Below are 15,933 nucleotides of genomic sequence, written 5' to 3'. Positions count from 1 at the left end.
GATTTGGAGGGCTTTAGGGAGAATGGGGTGGTCAGCCTCGTGATAGGACTCAGGGAGGTGGAGACAGACGTCTCCAAGAAAAGGCCATTGGATTAGGTGGCCAGGTGCCCAGAGTTGTTTCAACAGATCCAGGTCATGAGGGGTTAAGCAGGGAATGTGCCAGAGGGAGTAAAAGGAGCCTATAAACCATAACTTCAGGCGGCCTGACAGCTAGAGTGGTGGCTTGGCTATGTAAGACATCTGTTCCTAAAAAGCCAAATGTAAATTGAATTTCTATAAATCTAATCCCATTCTTCATGCATTGGAAGAACCCTCTATTTAATGAAACTGAAACGACGAGCCTTTTGGTAAGGGAAATAATCCCCCCTAATTGAAGTATGTGTGTATAACAGAGGGATCCCTCAAAGATTGAGAGCTGAATTCAAGAGATTACAGTACGCTCTCCACAGATCAAAACACTCGTGACCTGGCGTTCTCCAGATGTGGAAATCTCGCCATCATAGTAAAGGAGAACAAGGAAAAAGAGAGACGCTCATGGCATAGTGTCTGTTTTGGTTCTTGGTCACACCATTCCTCGCTATCGGGCCATGGACTATTCTGGACCTCTTTGTTCTCCCCCTCACCATCCTGTATGCGTTTACTCAACCAATAGTCAAAGAAGGCCTAAAGGACCAGGCCCTGTCGCACTGTACGTTTGGGGGAGTCAAAGGAAAAATGGCGTACCTTCACCCTCCTGAAGTTTGCCATCTTGTGAGAGACAGACTCATCGAACAATTAGAATATGGTGGGTTGACCTCTGTACTGGGCGTGGTGAGAGGCCTGTAGGAGGGGCACCCACGTTGCCAGTGGGGGTGGGGTGGGGATGGTGAGGTATGGGTATGAGGAAGACATCCTTTGAGCTGAGACTTGGGAAAAAAATGTTAGATTTTCCCTGATTGACAGTTTGGGGAAGGCATTCCAGATAGAAGGAACAGCAAGGGCAAAGGCCCAGTGGGGTGGCATATTCTGGAAACTCCCGAGTTGTTCAGAATGGTGGGAAGGCAGAGAGAGAGCAGGAGAATTGAGAGTTGAGGCGGGAGAGCTGGGTGAGGGTCTTGGTGCTTTGCAGTGATCTTTAGATTTCACCCTGTAGGCTTCAGGGAGCCATTAGGAATCCGGAGCAGAGGGGGATAGGGTCAGGTGTGCATTTGGGGTGGAGGGCTCCGGCTGTGGCATGGGCGGAGTGGAGCAAGAGTAGAGGTGAGGAGACTGGCCAGGAGTTGAGAAAGGACGCGGCCCTGCCCCAGGGCAGGGGTGGGAACAGAGGATGTAGGCACACATGCCCTCTGTCCAGCCAGAAGGTGAAGTCAGCAGGGTTGCAGACTGCTCAAGAGAGCTTGGTGGGTATGGAAAGCAGAGAACCCAGGAGAGCTTCCTAGTGTGGAGTCCACAGAATTCAGGGGGTCCATGAGCTGGGTGGGGGAAAAGTTCCAGCCTTATTTCTCTAACTTGTAACTGACATGCAGTATGTCCTTCAACCATGAACGGAGGCAACAAAGCTCAGGAGCGGGGAGCACCTGTTATGTCGTCACCAATAATAATCTGTGTTTTTGCTCTCACGCTACAGTTGTGGCAGGTGTCTTGAGACGCGTTCATTGAAAAGTGTAATGCTTACTAGAGTTTCTGCGGAGTCTTGTTACCTAGTCTGTTAAGGAAGAAGCACATATATTCCTGTACCGCACACTTGTTTGAATATTTTGCTAACTGTATTTCCATGTAACTGGTGTGCTCTGTAATCCTATGTATTTTACCTGATGCAGCCAGAAACATGATTCGGAGGAGGGGCCCGTAGGTCCAGACGGCCAGAGCCTCTGACCCGGTATCCCCTGGCTGGCGTCTGGCCAGGGACGGGATGAGCTCTGGATCACCGAGATGGAGAAGGTGGGAAAAGAGCAGGTAGTGGGAGGTGATGGGTCCGCTTGGAGCAGGTGGGCTGTGACATGCTGGCTCCCCTCCCTTGTTAGTGGTCTCACCTTTTCTTTCCCCTCTCCGAGCTCGAAGAATCCCTTTCATTGTCCCAAGCACCCAGCCCTCCCCCTCAACCTGCTCACTTCAGTCACACAATAAAGGCTGGTGGGCAGCCCAAGACAGCCATCTCCAGGTCTTCAAGCAGACCTCTCATGGGGTAGGGGTGGGCGATCTTTCCCCTACCTCAAAGGGCTTATCAAAATTTTCACCCCTCAAAACAAAACAAAACAAAAAAACAACCCCAGAGCCCCACTGCTAAAGAAAATAAGATTGTCTCCAGTAATTTAGACAGATAAACAATGCAAGGCTCAGGGAGGTTAATTGACTTGCCCAGGGTCACACAGCTGGTCAATTGTGGAGCCAGGATTAAACCCAGCTTCTGCTGGCTTCAAAGCCCTGTGCTCTTTTCATAGGATCGAGCTGTAGGGGTGACCGGGCTGGAGGGAGAAGACTTTTAAGTCTCCAGAAAACAGTAACTAAGAAGCATGTGTGAGCCAGAAGATGTCATAAGACTGAAGTAAGAAGTGGTAGAGAGAAATGATTTTGTATTCATGCCTGGGAGAAGATAAATGGGGGCAACAGGATACCAGGAGAGAGGCTGCCCGGCCTGGGAGCCCCTGGCCTTTCCAGAGCTGCTTGAGAACAGGCCAAGGGGTGGGGGGGGGGCCTGGAGGAGGAGGTTGGCTTTGGGCCTGCTCTGATGGGAGGGGAAGGAGTGGGCAAGCCTGCTGACGGAGTCCTTGGGGGTGGGCCACGAGGGCTGGGCTCTGACGCTTCCAGACTAGCTCACACAGAGGGGTTCTCAGCCCAAGGTCAACACTTTCTAGGATAGAGGGGAAAGCACAGTTGGGGCAGCCCCTACTTGAACCAATTATTATAATCAATTTTAAAATGAACCAAGTGATTCTGGTAATTCATAAGTGCCAGTGCTGGCTGAGATACTAGGAGCACCGGCACTGGGCTCAGCCTGCCACATGGTGTCCTTGCCAGGAGGGGTCTAACACTGCGCGCACCCCCAGTGGCCTGCAGTCGTGTAGCTGGTAAGTCGTGAAACCCCCGACCGAGCCTGCCATGTAAAGCGCTTTGAGCAGAGCTTAGCACCAGGGACTTCAGCTTGTCATGTTGTTATTACTATTCTCAGCTGTCTTCCAATATATTGAGGGGTGGATCGTGGCCCCGGGGACCAGCCCTGTCCCAGTGAAGTGGGGGGCCGAGAGGTCACACTCTTCAGTGAATGGAGACAGGGTGGCAGGGCCTGCCCAGCAGGGCTGCGTTCCTGGCAGAAGGTGGTTGTACAGATGGGGATCAGTCCCCGAGGACTGGGGACAGGGGCTGTGGTTGCTGGCCCACTGGCCCAGAGCCTAGAGCTCACAGTACTTCTAGGGACCCATGAAATGTTTTCATTTTGACTGCTTTTCAAAGCAGAAGGAAAAAAAATTAGTAATAATGAAGACCCAACAGTGAATCTAGACTGGATCATAATTGTCTTTCTAGCACTGTAGTCATAAAATGTGATTTTTAGTATTTCTTCTATGGAGGAACAGGCCCGTGGAGGCAAAAGTGCATGCGGCCCATGAAAGTCATGATGTGGCCTTGCAATGGGCCACAGCTTTTCTCGGGCTCTCAGGACTGAGCAAGACCTGGTTCCAGACCAGGGGTGGCTCCAGCCGCCTGCGGCCCCTTGCTGGATCCCGTGGCTTTAGCCAAGAGGTGCTGGAGAGGACGGAACTCCCTGAGTTTCTTCCCCCAGGGACTAGAGTCTTATAGCCCCAAAGGGATGTGAGAACAGGCTGGGAAATGTCTGTTCTTCCTCAATTCCTCTGAAAAATGGGACCGATCTACTTAGGAAGAACACAAAGTCATTTGGAGAATCCCTGCACAATCCAGCCAACTGTGGACTTTTAGTAAAAACTGCTGGGGCTCAAAGAGAACATAATGGTTTCTGGGGAATAAGCAGACCTTGTGGAGAAGTCAGTAAGAGTATTTTGTTAAGCAATGAGAAAAGGAAATTTTGCGGTAAAACAAAAAATGGCCAAGGTGAGGTTGCTGTTTGGAATTGGGTTTCAGGAGCCGTTTTCAGAGCTAGGTATGAATTGAGGAGCAAGCAGTTCCACGGCCCACAAGGTGGACACCACAATGTGCTTTGGACAGAGGTTTAGGGACCTTGGAGCTTCTCATAGCATGGAGATTGAAACTTCCCACCGTAAACCATCACATATTGTTTTAGGATGAATTTCTTGATACCCTAATTCTTGGGTCTGTGCTGAAAAAATCCCACATTGATAACCCCCTCTGTTCAGTCTCTCTGCCCTGGTCACACTGGGTCTCTCGCCCATAACTTAGAAAGCAAGTACTTTTGTGTATTTTTGTGTCTAAAATGCAGAGTCAACGTCAGAGACATAAATATTTCCATATTATTAAAGATTCTTTTGATTGTAAATGATAAGAAACCAATCACATTAGCTAATGGAAGAAAGGGGATGATGATAAAAATCTGTTGATTCATGTAGTTGAAAAATACATGGTGGTTGAGCTTCAGGCATGGCTGCATCCAGGTATCACGTCATCAAGAATCTATATCTCCACATTTTGCTTTCTTCTGACTTCAGTCTCAATTAGGCTTTGTCCATGTGGAGAGAGGATGGTCACAAGCAGCCCCAGTCTTATGTAAGATTCCAGGGGTAGAGAGAGCTCCTTTACAACAGCTCCTGCAAAACTTTAAGGAGGACAATGACTGGACCAGCTAGGTTCATAGACTCATTCCTGGACCAGTCTCCATGCCAGAGAATGAAATACTCTGATTAGCCATGCCTGGGTCCCTAGACATACCCATGGTGTGGACTAAGTAGGATTGTTATGCAGTGGTAGGTAACTGGTTGCCCAGATGAACGGGTTGACTGCAAATCCAAATGGCTTGTCAAGTTGGGAGATTGGCAGGGGGTCGGCATTGGAGCTAAAGGACTCCGAGCCCCAGGAATGGCAGAGGTCTTGATCTGGGTTCCTTCAAAGCAGATCCTAAGATGAAGGCTTGGGTGCCGGTAGCTTATTTGAGAAGTGATCCCAGGAAGCACGGTGGGAGAGTAGAGAAGGAAGACAGGAAGGGGGGAAAGTCAATAAAGGGAGTGTCGATGAGCAGGTGAGCACTGGGGCCGACTGGGGTTCAGTCCTGCTGGGGTCTCTCTGAGAGACTGTGCCGAACACACCTCAGGACTGTTCACCCAAGGGCTGAGAAAGCAGCACAATTTCCTCGTCAGCTCCTGTCGGGCACTGGTTTAGAGTCACTCCTAAGGCATTCACCTTCCAGAATCTCTAATCTTCTCTGCCTAAGAAAGCAAGTGTCCGAGGAAGGAAACTGCTAACGGGCACAGGAACCATGCTAACCCACGCTGCAGGCGGGACTGACGGCATCTGGCATAGAAAACCAAATGAAGGCGAAGAGGGGGTGCTCTGCTATCACCGGCACACCGTAATATAATCCCGTGCTGTCGCCCAGAGTGAGCCTCAGACGCCACGGTCCCCAGCAAGACTGCCCCCACCTCAGATGCCAGCTACAAGTTCCGCTTACCCCAGGCCGGCCTCCCTTCTGACCAGCTGACAATTCAGGGTTCCCACAACCCCCTGTGATAATCCACTAGCACGACTCACAGAACTCGGGAAAGAGCTATATTTACGATTACAGTATTATTGTAAAGGAGGCAGTCGGGACCAGCCAAAAGAAGAGACCCTAAGGGTGAGGTCTGGGAGGGCCTCAAATGCAGAGCTTCCGTGCCCACCTGATTCAGTGGAATCGGGGTGCATCGCCCTTGGGGCACATCAGTGTGTTCATTAACCAGGAAGCTCGCTTGAGCCTGGTGTCCAGAGTAGGCAGGATTGATGGGATCGCTGTCCCTGTACTTGAACTCCTCTAACCCTCCAGCCAACCCCCTGCAGGCTGATGTTAGGGCTGGCTTTGAGCCCTACCCTCCGATCACATGGTGGGTCTGCCTGGTGACAGCCCCCATTTTGAGTCATCTCATTCTCATCTCATTGAGTTTAGCAAAAACTCAGGTGTGATCCAGGGGCTCCTGAATAACAAAAACACCTCAATCACTCAGGAAATCCCAAGGATGTAGAGTCTTCCCTTCAGAACTGAGGACAAAGGCCAGATAGATTCTTTATTAGGGGCCTGGATGGGCAGACTGGAGCTGTGCCTGCAGCTGAGCTGGCCGCCATCGGTTTTGTTCGGGTGGGTGGGTGGCACTGGTAACATTTCAGGGAGGGAGGGGCCTCGGCGGTCTTCTCTGATTTGGGACAAGCACCTTAAGCACTGGCAAGGGGGCTGGGCCTGCCTGGCCTGCAGGCTTCCGTGGGGAGGGGAGTCTGGATGAGTTTTAGATCCTCTCTCCAGCTCCCTGTTCCAACGCCTCCTGTGACCACGCCCAGGCTCCCCAGACTCCGATCTCTGGAGCTGATCCGGCCAGTGCCACGCTCATCCCCCGAACCCAAGTGTGCAGGGAGCACTGAAGCGCTTTTGTGTCTGGAAAGGAACTTAATTTGCATACTGAGCTCCCATCTTCCTGGCCTACCACAAGTCTTACCTGCAGAATTGTGGGGGGCTGTCTCCCTCCTGTCTTTGCTGTATGGTCTTACGTAACGTCAGACAGACACGGGACGGGGCTTAGTCTTTGTCATCATTCTACGGGTCCCAGTCCCTGAAACCCTTTCAGCCAGAAGTGTCCCAGAATCCGGAACTTTTCAGATTTTGGAAGGTAACATGACTCCTAGACCGTCCCTTACCTAACACCGCAGCAGGGGCAGGGGCTGCACCCTGTAAACAAACACAGGTCCAATCTCTGCAGTAAAAAGCCATGAATATTCATGCCGGGGGATAAATAAAGACCATCAGTAGCTTCACATCCATTCAGGTCAGGCTTTCTTGCTAAGTGAGTTCAGGCCAAGCCAGGTTTTAGGTCCATAATAAGTTTTACAAAGAAGCTTTTGGATTTCAGAAGTTCTGAGAATCTGGAAGTGTAGACAGGAAACTATGGGCTCAGTAGCTACCATTCACTGAGCATCTACTAGGTGCTAGACTTCTAAACACATCACCCCTGTGGAAGCCGGTGATGGTAAGTGCTATCATTATGTCCCATTTTACAGTTGAGAAAATTGAGGCACAGGGCTGGTGAGTGCAGTTCTGGCTTCAAAGCCCACGTGCTGTACTACTGCATGGGTCCGTGCAGGCCACTGCTGTGCCGCGGCCGCCCTGGTCCCCGGGGCTCTTTGTGGCTAGGGCCACATGGGAGATGGGAGGACAAGGCTGGTACTTTCAGTTCCTGTGGTCCTGTCACTCCAGATCAGAGTTCTCAAATCCGGCGCCCACAGGGACAGTGTGGGTGACATCAGTGGGTAAAGCCAGCTATATGTAACGCAAGAGTGACTGTGAGGACCCTGGCAAACGGGAGGGCACATCCCCTCAGCAGCACCTGGTTGCCATGGAGAGAGATGCGTGGCCTTCTGGGAAAGCCCCAAATCAGATTTTTCATTCAATTGTTTTTAAAATAGCTTTATCGGAGCATAATTTATAGATCATAGGGTTCACCCATGTAAGCGTACGATTTAATGCTTTTTAGTTACCATCACCACAGTGCGATTTTCAAACCTTGTCGTCACCCCAAAAAAGAAACCCTGTACCCACTAACACTTCTTAGTTTCCACCAAGCCCGCCAGCCCTGGGCAGCCACTCATCTACGGTCTGTCCCCGTAGATTTGCCTTCCAGACATCCCGTATAAACGAAATCATACAACATGTGGTGTTTTATGACTCGCTGCTTTCACTCAGCGTGAGGTCTTCACAGTTCATCCGTGTCGTAGCGGGTGTCAGCATCCTGTTCCCTTTTACTGCCGAAGAACATTCCATGGCCCAGATCCCCCACATCCGGTTTCTCCGTTTATCAGTGGATGGGACACGTGTGTTGTGTCCACTTTTTGGCCAGCTATGAGCCTTCTGTGATGGTGGCACGAACATTCCTGAACCAGTGTTTGTGTGGACATATGTTTTCCTAGGGCAGGAACGGCTGGGTCACACGGTAATCCTCTGTTTAACTTCTAATTCAAAATATTTGAAACTATCGTGCCGGCCAACAGAACCCTGACCTAATCTGCTCAGTAAAATGAACGCTTCCCAAAGTGAAAACCAGGAAGGGAAGGATTTGCAGGTGGGTTTTTCTTGCCCCTTTCCTGCAAAACCTCTGGGACAAGGAAGTTCAGAGCCTCTGAGTGGAGGGAAAGAAAAGGGGGAGAAAATACAGGGGGAAAAAACCCACGAATTAACATCTTAAGACAGTATCCAGCCACACCCATTTGCCTGAGGGTCCTTTGGCGGACTTCCCAGGCACCTGAGGTTGAAATGGATAATTCCTCAAAGGGACAGCTCTCCGTGTGATCCAGTTCCAGCCGCTTTAGGGACTTAAAAATACAGAGAAGTCTTTTCTCACTTAGTCTGATTTGACCATTTTCAAGATTTTTTTTTTCTAAAACAAAGTCTGTTTTTGCCATTTTTAGTTGGTATTTATCAAAGGTTACGTTTGTGGAATTGGATCCAGGCTCTGTCCCCAGGAAGTGTGGCCTGTGCCTTCCTCTCTGAGTAACTTGGTCTCCTGCATTTCAGTTGCTCCTGGCTGATCCTCAAACTCAGAGCCCATCCTGCCCGAGCCCGGGGCTCCTTCTGAGGGACTGCCCTCCACACTCTGCTGGCTCCCTCCCTCCCTCCTTCAGGCCTCTCTCCAAGGACATCTCCTTAGGGGGCCGGTCTTCCCCTCCTCTGCCCCCCAATCACCCTCCTGTGTTGTTTTTCTAAACGGCTTACAACTTTCCAACATTGCCATAGGCACTCAGTGGATACCGGTTGAGTGGATGCAAGAACTTCTATACCCATTTGTTTACTTGTCTGCTGCCCTGCCCTTCTGGGACCTGGTTTTCTCCACCTTGGTAGGACATTTTGTGCCGAGTCATTCTTTGTGGTGGGGGAGGACGGGCTGTCCTGGATCTGGTAGGACTGGCAGCGTCCTTGGCCTCTCCCCAGCGGAGGCCGCAGTAACACCTCCTTCCAAGTCATGACGACCAAAGTGTCTCCAGACCTCGCCCAGTGTTCCTTGGGAGGCAAAATCCCGCCTGGTTGAGAACCACGGCCCTACACAGTGGGCCCCAGGAGAGCAGGGGCCTAATCTTTCTCCTTCACTGCTGCAGCCTGAAGGCCTGGCCCACAGCTACTTCTCATTGAATGCATGAGAACCGCAGAGGCGAAGCCCAGGGGGAGACCCCTCAGCGTGGGCTGGGTGGCGTTTGGGCCTTGGGGTTCGCAGCGTGGGCTCCTAGAGCAGGCGTGGGCTCTGGAACTGGACGCATGGGCTCCCACCCCAGCCCGGCCACATTAGACTGCGTGGCCTGGGCAAGTTACGTATCTTCTCTGATCCCCGTGTCGCCTCCGAGAAAGCAGCGGCAGGACGGTTTTGAGCAACGGAATGCAATCACCTGCGGAGAGCCAGTGGAGCGAGGGGGCGCGCAGCGTGTACTCAGGCCTGGCTTGTTGAACAGGGCTGCGCTCTCGGGGGAGAAGGGCACGGATGCACATGTGTGGGGACCAGGGGCAGGGCTAACGGAATGACGGGTAGGTGACCGTGCATCCTGGTTGCTCGGGTTGGGAGGAGAAGCTGCTCTGCTTGCCCTGCTTCTGGGGCACGTTGAGCTTGCATTACTCTGCGAATGCATCCTTAGTTTCTTAGAACAGTGCGGATCTTGCCCTCGGGTTTCCTAAGCTGGAAACCCCCCTGGCCACCCGCCCCAGCGTCAGCACCAGCCCCTCGCTGCTGCCAGTCCTCTGAATTGCTCTTTCCTCCTGCCTCCGGGCTGCTTCCTTCGCTCTTGGCTTCTCTCTGCGTGCTGGAGCCACGGGACTTTTGGTTTAGGTTTTGACAGGGGCCACGGGACTTCTGGTTTAGTTTTTTTTTTTTTTTTTTTAAGATTTTATGTTTTTATTTTCTTAATTAATTTGAAAGAGAGAAACAGCCAGCAAGAGAGGGAACACAAGCAGGGGGAGTGGGAGAGGAAGAAGCAGGCTCCTAGCAGAGAAGCCTGATGTGGGGCTTGATCCCAGAACGCTGATCACGCCTTGAGCCGAAGGCAGATGCTTAATGACCGCGCCATCCAAGTGCCCCAACTTCTGGTTTAGGTTTTGAATGTATTTTCGCCCCGTGTGGCTGATGGGAGCAGAGGCTGGCTGGGAGCTAGGGGAGGTGGGCCTGTAACAGCCAGCCTCTCCCCTGGGTGTAAGTGGTTCTTCCACGTGGGGGGCCCCCAGAAACTGAGAGAAAGACTCAGCCTCAAATGAGGCCTTAAAGGATGGGCAGAAAAGTAGTCACAGGGTGGTCACGGGTGACAAAGGTGGAGAGACCAGGAACACAGCATCCGTTCTTTATTTATTTCCCGTCCCTCCCTCCCTTTCTTCCTTCCACAAACAGTCCTTGAGCATTTCCCCTGTGCCAGGTGCCAGGTGCCAGGTGCCAGGAAGCAGTCGGTAGGCTCTCCGCAGCGGGGACTTGTGTCTTGTGGGGGAGGCAGTGGCTTGCTGAGTGGCAGAGGCTGTGACAGGAAGAGGAAGTCCTGAGGCTGTGTCACAGGGGACCAGGCCCCCTAGGGGGCTGCCCTCTGAGGCCTGAAGGATGGGAGGAGTTAGCTGGCTGAGGGGACGGTGGGGGTGAAGGGGGTTGGAGAGAGTGCTCCAGCCAAGCAGGCAGTGAGGAGGAGGGCCCCAGGGAGACAGGATGTTCTCAGGGTGGAGGACCTGTGACAAGGTGGCCGTGGGAGGAGCCTGGAGAGCCAGGGGAGGTGGCAGAGGTGGGTGGCGCAGGGCTTCTGTTCTCTCCCCTGGACATCAGGTAGGAAGCCAGTGAAAGGTTTTCAACAGGGCAAGCTCAGGGAAGGTGACACCTGGAGTGGCTGGCAGGGACTGCGCTGGTGGGGGTGGGGAGGGGCAAAGTGGGGTGGGATTGTGGCCGTCTGAGGACCCCAGGCTAGGAAACGTGGGGGCTTGCCATGGGTGGGGTGCAGTGGGGGAGCCCCTGAGGGTTTTAAGCAAGGAAGATGTGAGGAGGCTACTAGAATGGTCCAGGTGAGAGATGCAGGGGGCTTAGGCCGGGGTGGCAGTGGCGGAGGTGTGACGGTGGTTGGCTTCTGGATATGTTTGACAGGTAGAACCAACAGGGCGTGCTGATGGATCTGACATAGGAGAGATGGGGATGGAGACAGAGGCTGGGGGATGGAGGGATGGGGGTGGGAACGGGGGATGGGGGAGGGGGATGGAGGGGCGGGAATGAGGAGCTCAGATTTGAAGCATGCTAATTGGAGATGCCTGCAAGACGCTGCAGGTGAGTTAGACACAGCCCCTGTCTCTAGGGAACCCAGCGTCGAGTCGGAGGAACCATCCAGGACACAACTTAGTGGCAGTGTGCTGGGTTAAAGGCTGCCACACAGGCGTGGACAGCGTTGCAGGCACCTGGAGCACTTGGAAAGGTGAAGGGGCCTCTGCACAGGTGACAAATCGGCTATTCTTTGAACAAAGATCCGTGAAGGGTGGGGACAGTCATTTCAGGCCGAAGGAACAGCAGGTGCAAAGGCAAGGAGGCACAGCGGGGCCTGGAGCATGCAGGTGAATCCGTAGTTCACCTGTGGCTCTGATACGAGCTTGAGCATAGGGGTGTGGGGAGAGAGACTGCTGGAGAGGCTGCCACGCTTGGCAGTTCAGACTTCCCTCTGGAATCAGTGGGAGCCAGGAATGGTTCTAGATCAGGGGAAGTGAGATGGTCAGGAGTGCCCTTTCAGAAGGTCCTGCTGTGTTCCCCTGGGACACAGGTTCCTTAGGACAACCTCCTCCCTTTGACTCACAGGTGGAGGGGCCGTGATTTGCTTCCAGGACGGTGTTTCTCAACCTTGTTTTCATTATTGCTCTCCTAGGAGCCTTGTTAGAAGTTTTTCTTCCTAATTGTCCCTTCCTCCATGAAATTTTCACCATGGGTATACTGTGTATCTGCTTACGTATTATATGTACGTCTGTGCTTTCTAGATAAAAAGAGTGAGGTTTTGTTTTGTTTGCATGTACAGGTGACCCTTGAACCCATGGGGGTTGGGGCACTGAGCCCCCATGAAGTCAAAAATCCATGTATAGCTTTTAACTCCCCCCAAAACTTAACTATTTTTTTTAAAAGATTTTATTTATTTATTTGACAGAGAGAGAGAGACAGCCAGCAAGCGAGGGAACACAAGCAGGGGAAGTGGGAGAGGAAGAAGCAGGCTCCCATTGGAGGAGCCCGATGTGGGACTCGATCCCAGAACGTTGGGATCACGCCCTGAGCCGAAGACAGACGCTTAATGACTGAGCCACCCAGGCGCCCCATGAGCCACCCAGGCGCCCCCCAAAACTTAACTATTATTAGGGATGCCTGGGTGGCTCAGTCAGTTAAGCATTTGCCTTCAGTTCAGGTCATGATCCCAGGGTCCTGGGATCGAATCCCACATCGGGCTCCCACTCAGCTGGGAGCCTGATTCTCCCACTGCCTGCCACGCCCCCAGCTTGTGCGGGTGTGCTCTCTTTCTCTCTCTCTCTCTCTGACAAATAAAAAATTAATAAAATCGTTAAAAAAAACCTTAAGTATTATTAGCTTACTGTTGACTGGAAGCCTTACTGACAACATCAACAGTCAGTTAACACACATTTGATATATTATATGTATTACATGTCACATTCTTAGTCTAAAGTAAGCTAGAGAAAGAAAATATAATTAAGAATATCACAAGAACGAGGAAATACATCTACGGTACTGTCCTTATTGAAAGAAATCCCCGTTGGAAGTGCCGTTCAAACCCATGTTGTTCTAGGTCGACTGCTGATGGTGGCCTTTCATGCTGAGAGCGACTGACTCGGGGGGAGTTAAGCCATGCTCTGGGAGCCTGGGGGCTGGCGTCTGCCCTCCTCTGATTGGCCGGCTGTGGGTCTTTGCTGACCTGACTGGTGGTTCTGTGCGATTTAATAATTTGCCCCCATGGAGCACCGCCCCCCACCCCGATGCTCCGTGTCTGTGCTGGACCCAAGGCAGCAGATCTGAGCGGGGTCTGGCCCAGCTTTCGATGAGCTTCTTGCCAGGGGGTAGCAGAAGGGGGAGACAGGCTGCCACAGACGGGGGTGGATGGTCATCATCCCGGCGTTGCTCAGAAAGACGGAGCCTGCGGAAAGATTGGGCCCCAACGAGAACTGTAGTTTTTTGTTTTTAGATAAAATTTCCGTTATCAAGAAAGTTGATCACCCATCCATTGCTGGTGGGAATGTGAAATGCTGCAGCCGCTCTGGAAGATAGTTTGGCAGTTCCTTTCAAAAGTAAAAATGGACCCAGCAATTGCGTTCTTGGGCGTTCATCCCAGAAAAAGGAAGACTCCTTTTCATGCAGGAACTTGTACACAAATGTTCATAGCAGCTTTATTTGTAAGAGCCTCAAACTGGAAACTAACCATATGTCCCTCCGTGGATGGATAAATATATAAACTGTGGTATATCCACACCCCGGAGTACTACTCAGCAACAAAGAGGAACCAACTATTAGAAACGACAAGAGTTGGGGAGCATGTGGAGAAGAGGGAACCCTCGTGCACTGTTTGTGGGAATGCAAACTGGTGCAGCCACTCTGGAAAACCATATGGAGTCCTCAAATAATTAAAAATAGAATTACCAGGGGCACCTGGGTGGCTCAGTCAGTTAAGCGTCTGCCTTCAGCTCAGGTCATGATCCCGGGGTCCTGGGATCAAGCCCCGCATCAGGCTCCCTGCTCACTAGGGAGTCTGCTCCTCCCTCTCTCTCTGCCCCTCCCCCTGCTTGTGCTCACTTGCTCTCTCTATCTCCCTCTCTCTCAAATAAATAAATAAAGTCATTTAAAAAAATAGAATTACCATATGATCCAGTAATTCCACTACTGGGATTCACCCAAAGAAAATAAAAACACTAGTTCAAAAAGATTTATGCACCCCTATGTTCACTGCAGCATTATTTACAATAGCCAATATCTGGAAGCAGCCCAAGTGTCCGACAACAGCTGAATGGATAAAGATGTGATATATATACACAATGGACTACTACTCAGCCATAAAAAAGAATGAGATCTTGCCATTTGCAACAACATGAATGGATCTAGAGGGTATAATGCTAAGTGGCTAAGTCAGGCAGGGAAAGACAAATACCATATGATTTCACTTATATGTGGAATTTTAAAAAATAAATGAACAAACAACCAGACTCTTAAATATAGAAGAAAAACTGGTGGTGGGCAGAGGGGAGGAGGGGGAGCGAGGGGTTGGGCGACATAGGTGAAGGGGATTGAGAGGTACAAACTTCCAGTTACAAAACAAGTCATGGGGATGAAAAGTACAGCGTAGGAAGACGGTCAGTGATATTGTACGGTGACAGATGGGGACGACACTCACCGTGGTGAACACTGAGCAATGTGTAGGGTTGTCAAATCCTTATGTTGAACACCTGAAACAGGCACAACATTGCGTGTCAACTCTACTTCAATAATAAATGTTTTTCAAAAAAGGAACCAACTACTGATATACACAACAACTCGGGTGGACCTCAAGGAAATTAAGCTGAGTGGGAAAAGCCAGTCGCAGAGGATATGTAAGCCATGATGCCATTTATGTAACATTTGTGCGGTAACATATTTCTTATTTATAGACACGGAGAACAGATTAGGGGTTGCCGGGGATTAGGGGTAGGAGGCTGATGGGTGTGGCTGTAAAGGGGGTCTTGTGATGGTGTAGTCGAGTATCTTAATGTGGTGGTGGGTAGGCAAGGCTGTGCATGTGACAGCACTGCACAGAGCTACACACACACTCACACACACTCATAGGTGCGTGCATAACTAGGGAAATCGGAATCAACCCTATTGGTTGGGTCCAGGGCAATTTCTTGACCGCCATATTGTATCCTAGGACCATACAAGTCGTGTGCTAACAGTGGGGGAAGGGTGCGCAAGATATTCTTGTACATTTCTTCCCAACCTCCTGCAAATCAATAATGATTTCCGAATAAGTTTTTTGTTTTTTATTTTAATTCCAGTTATCCGAGTTAGAAGGTGCATTAGAGGTGAGCCAGTTGGAAACCTGTCCTTTTTGTGTTCACTAAGCCTCTTGGCCCGCACTCACCTGTAGCGTTATACTCACCTGTCTGTGGCGGGTCCCAGGAGATGAGAAGCCGAACCAGAACAGTCCTGAGTCTGGAGCCCCATGATGCCAAACTCAGCAGGACCGGGAGGCCCAGATTGCACTGTTCCGTCCCTCCCTGCCTTTGCTTGGGCCCTTCCTGCTGCCTGTCTCCTTCTTCCCTTCCTCCCGCTGCTCCTCCTCGGTGAGCATGTGCTGACCTTGCCAGACTCACCTCCTTTTCCAGGCCTTTCTCACGCCCAGGTAAAACGGACCTCTCTCTCCCTCCGGTCCCTTTCGGGGGTTGAAAAGATAAATGCCTTCAGGGGTCTGGGAGGAAATACGAGTGAGAGCAGGAATGCGGCAGGAATGGCACAGGCAGGGGACAGGGACCACACCTGGTGGGTCCTGTGAGGCTCTGTGGCCACAGGCCCCAACTAAATGGCACAGCTCCCATCAGACTGCTGAGGGTCGCCGAGGGGAAATGTAGACCTGTTGTCGCCAGAGTTTCTGATTCTTACAAGAGAAGCCAAAACTCCCATATTTTAATGGAAATCCTCCAGATTTTTAAATGTTGGCAAAAAAAAAAAATCCATTTTTTATAGCTCTAGCCAACATCTGCAGGTTGGCTTCAGCCCATGGGCTGCCAGTTTTAGACACAGCTTCTGTCTTTCTATTTTAGTATTTGTAATAATTGATTTTACT

The 15,933-nt window shown here is 51.2% G+C and overlaps 1 protein-coding gene across 1 annotated transcript in view; it reads left to right on the top strand.

The window, feature by feature from the left end:
- GSG1L (GSG1 like) overlaps positions 1-15,933 on the top strand; it is a 205,187-nt gene that overhangs the window by 131,119 nt on the left and 58,135 nt on the right. The gene's annotated exons all lie outside the window — the stretch shown is intronic.

This window comes from Ursus arctos, unplaced genomic scaffold (genome assembly GCF_023065955.2).
Source record: "Ursus arctos isolate Adak ecotype North America unplaced genomic scaffold, UrsArc2.0 scaffold_2, whole genome shotgun sequence".
Classification (NCBI taxonomy): domain Eukaryota; kingdom Metazoa; phylum Chordata; class Mammalia; order Carnivora; family Ursidae; genus Ursus; species Ursus arctos.
This window is presented reverse-complemented; position numbering and strand designations above follow the sequence as displayed.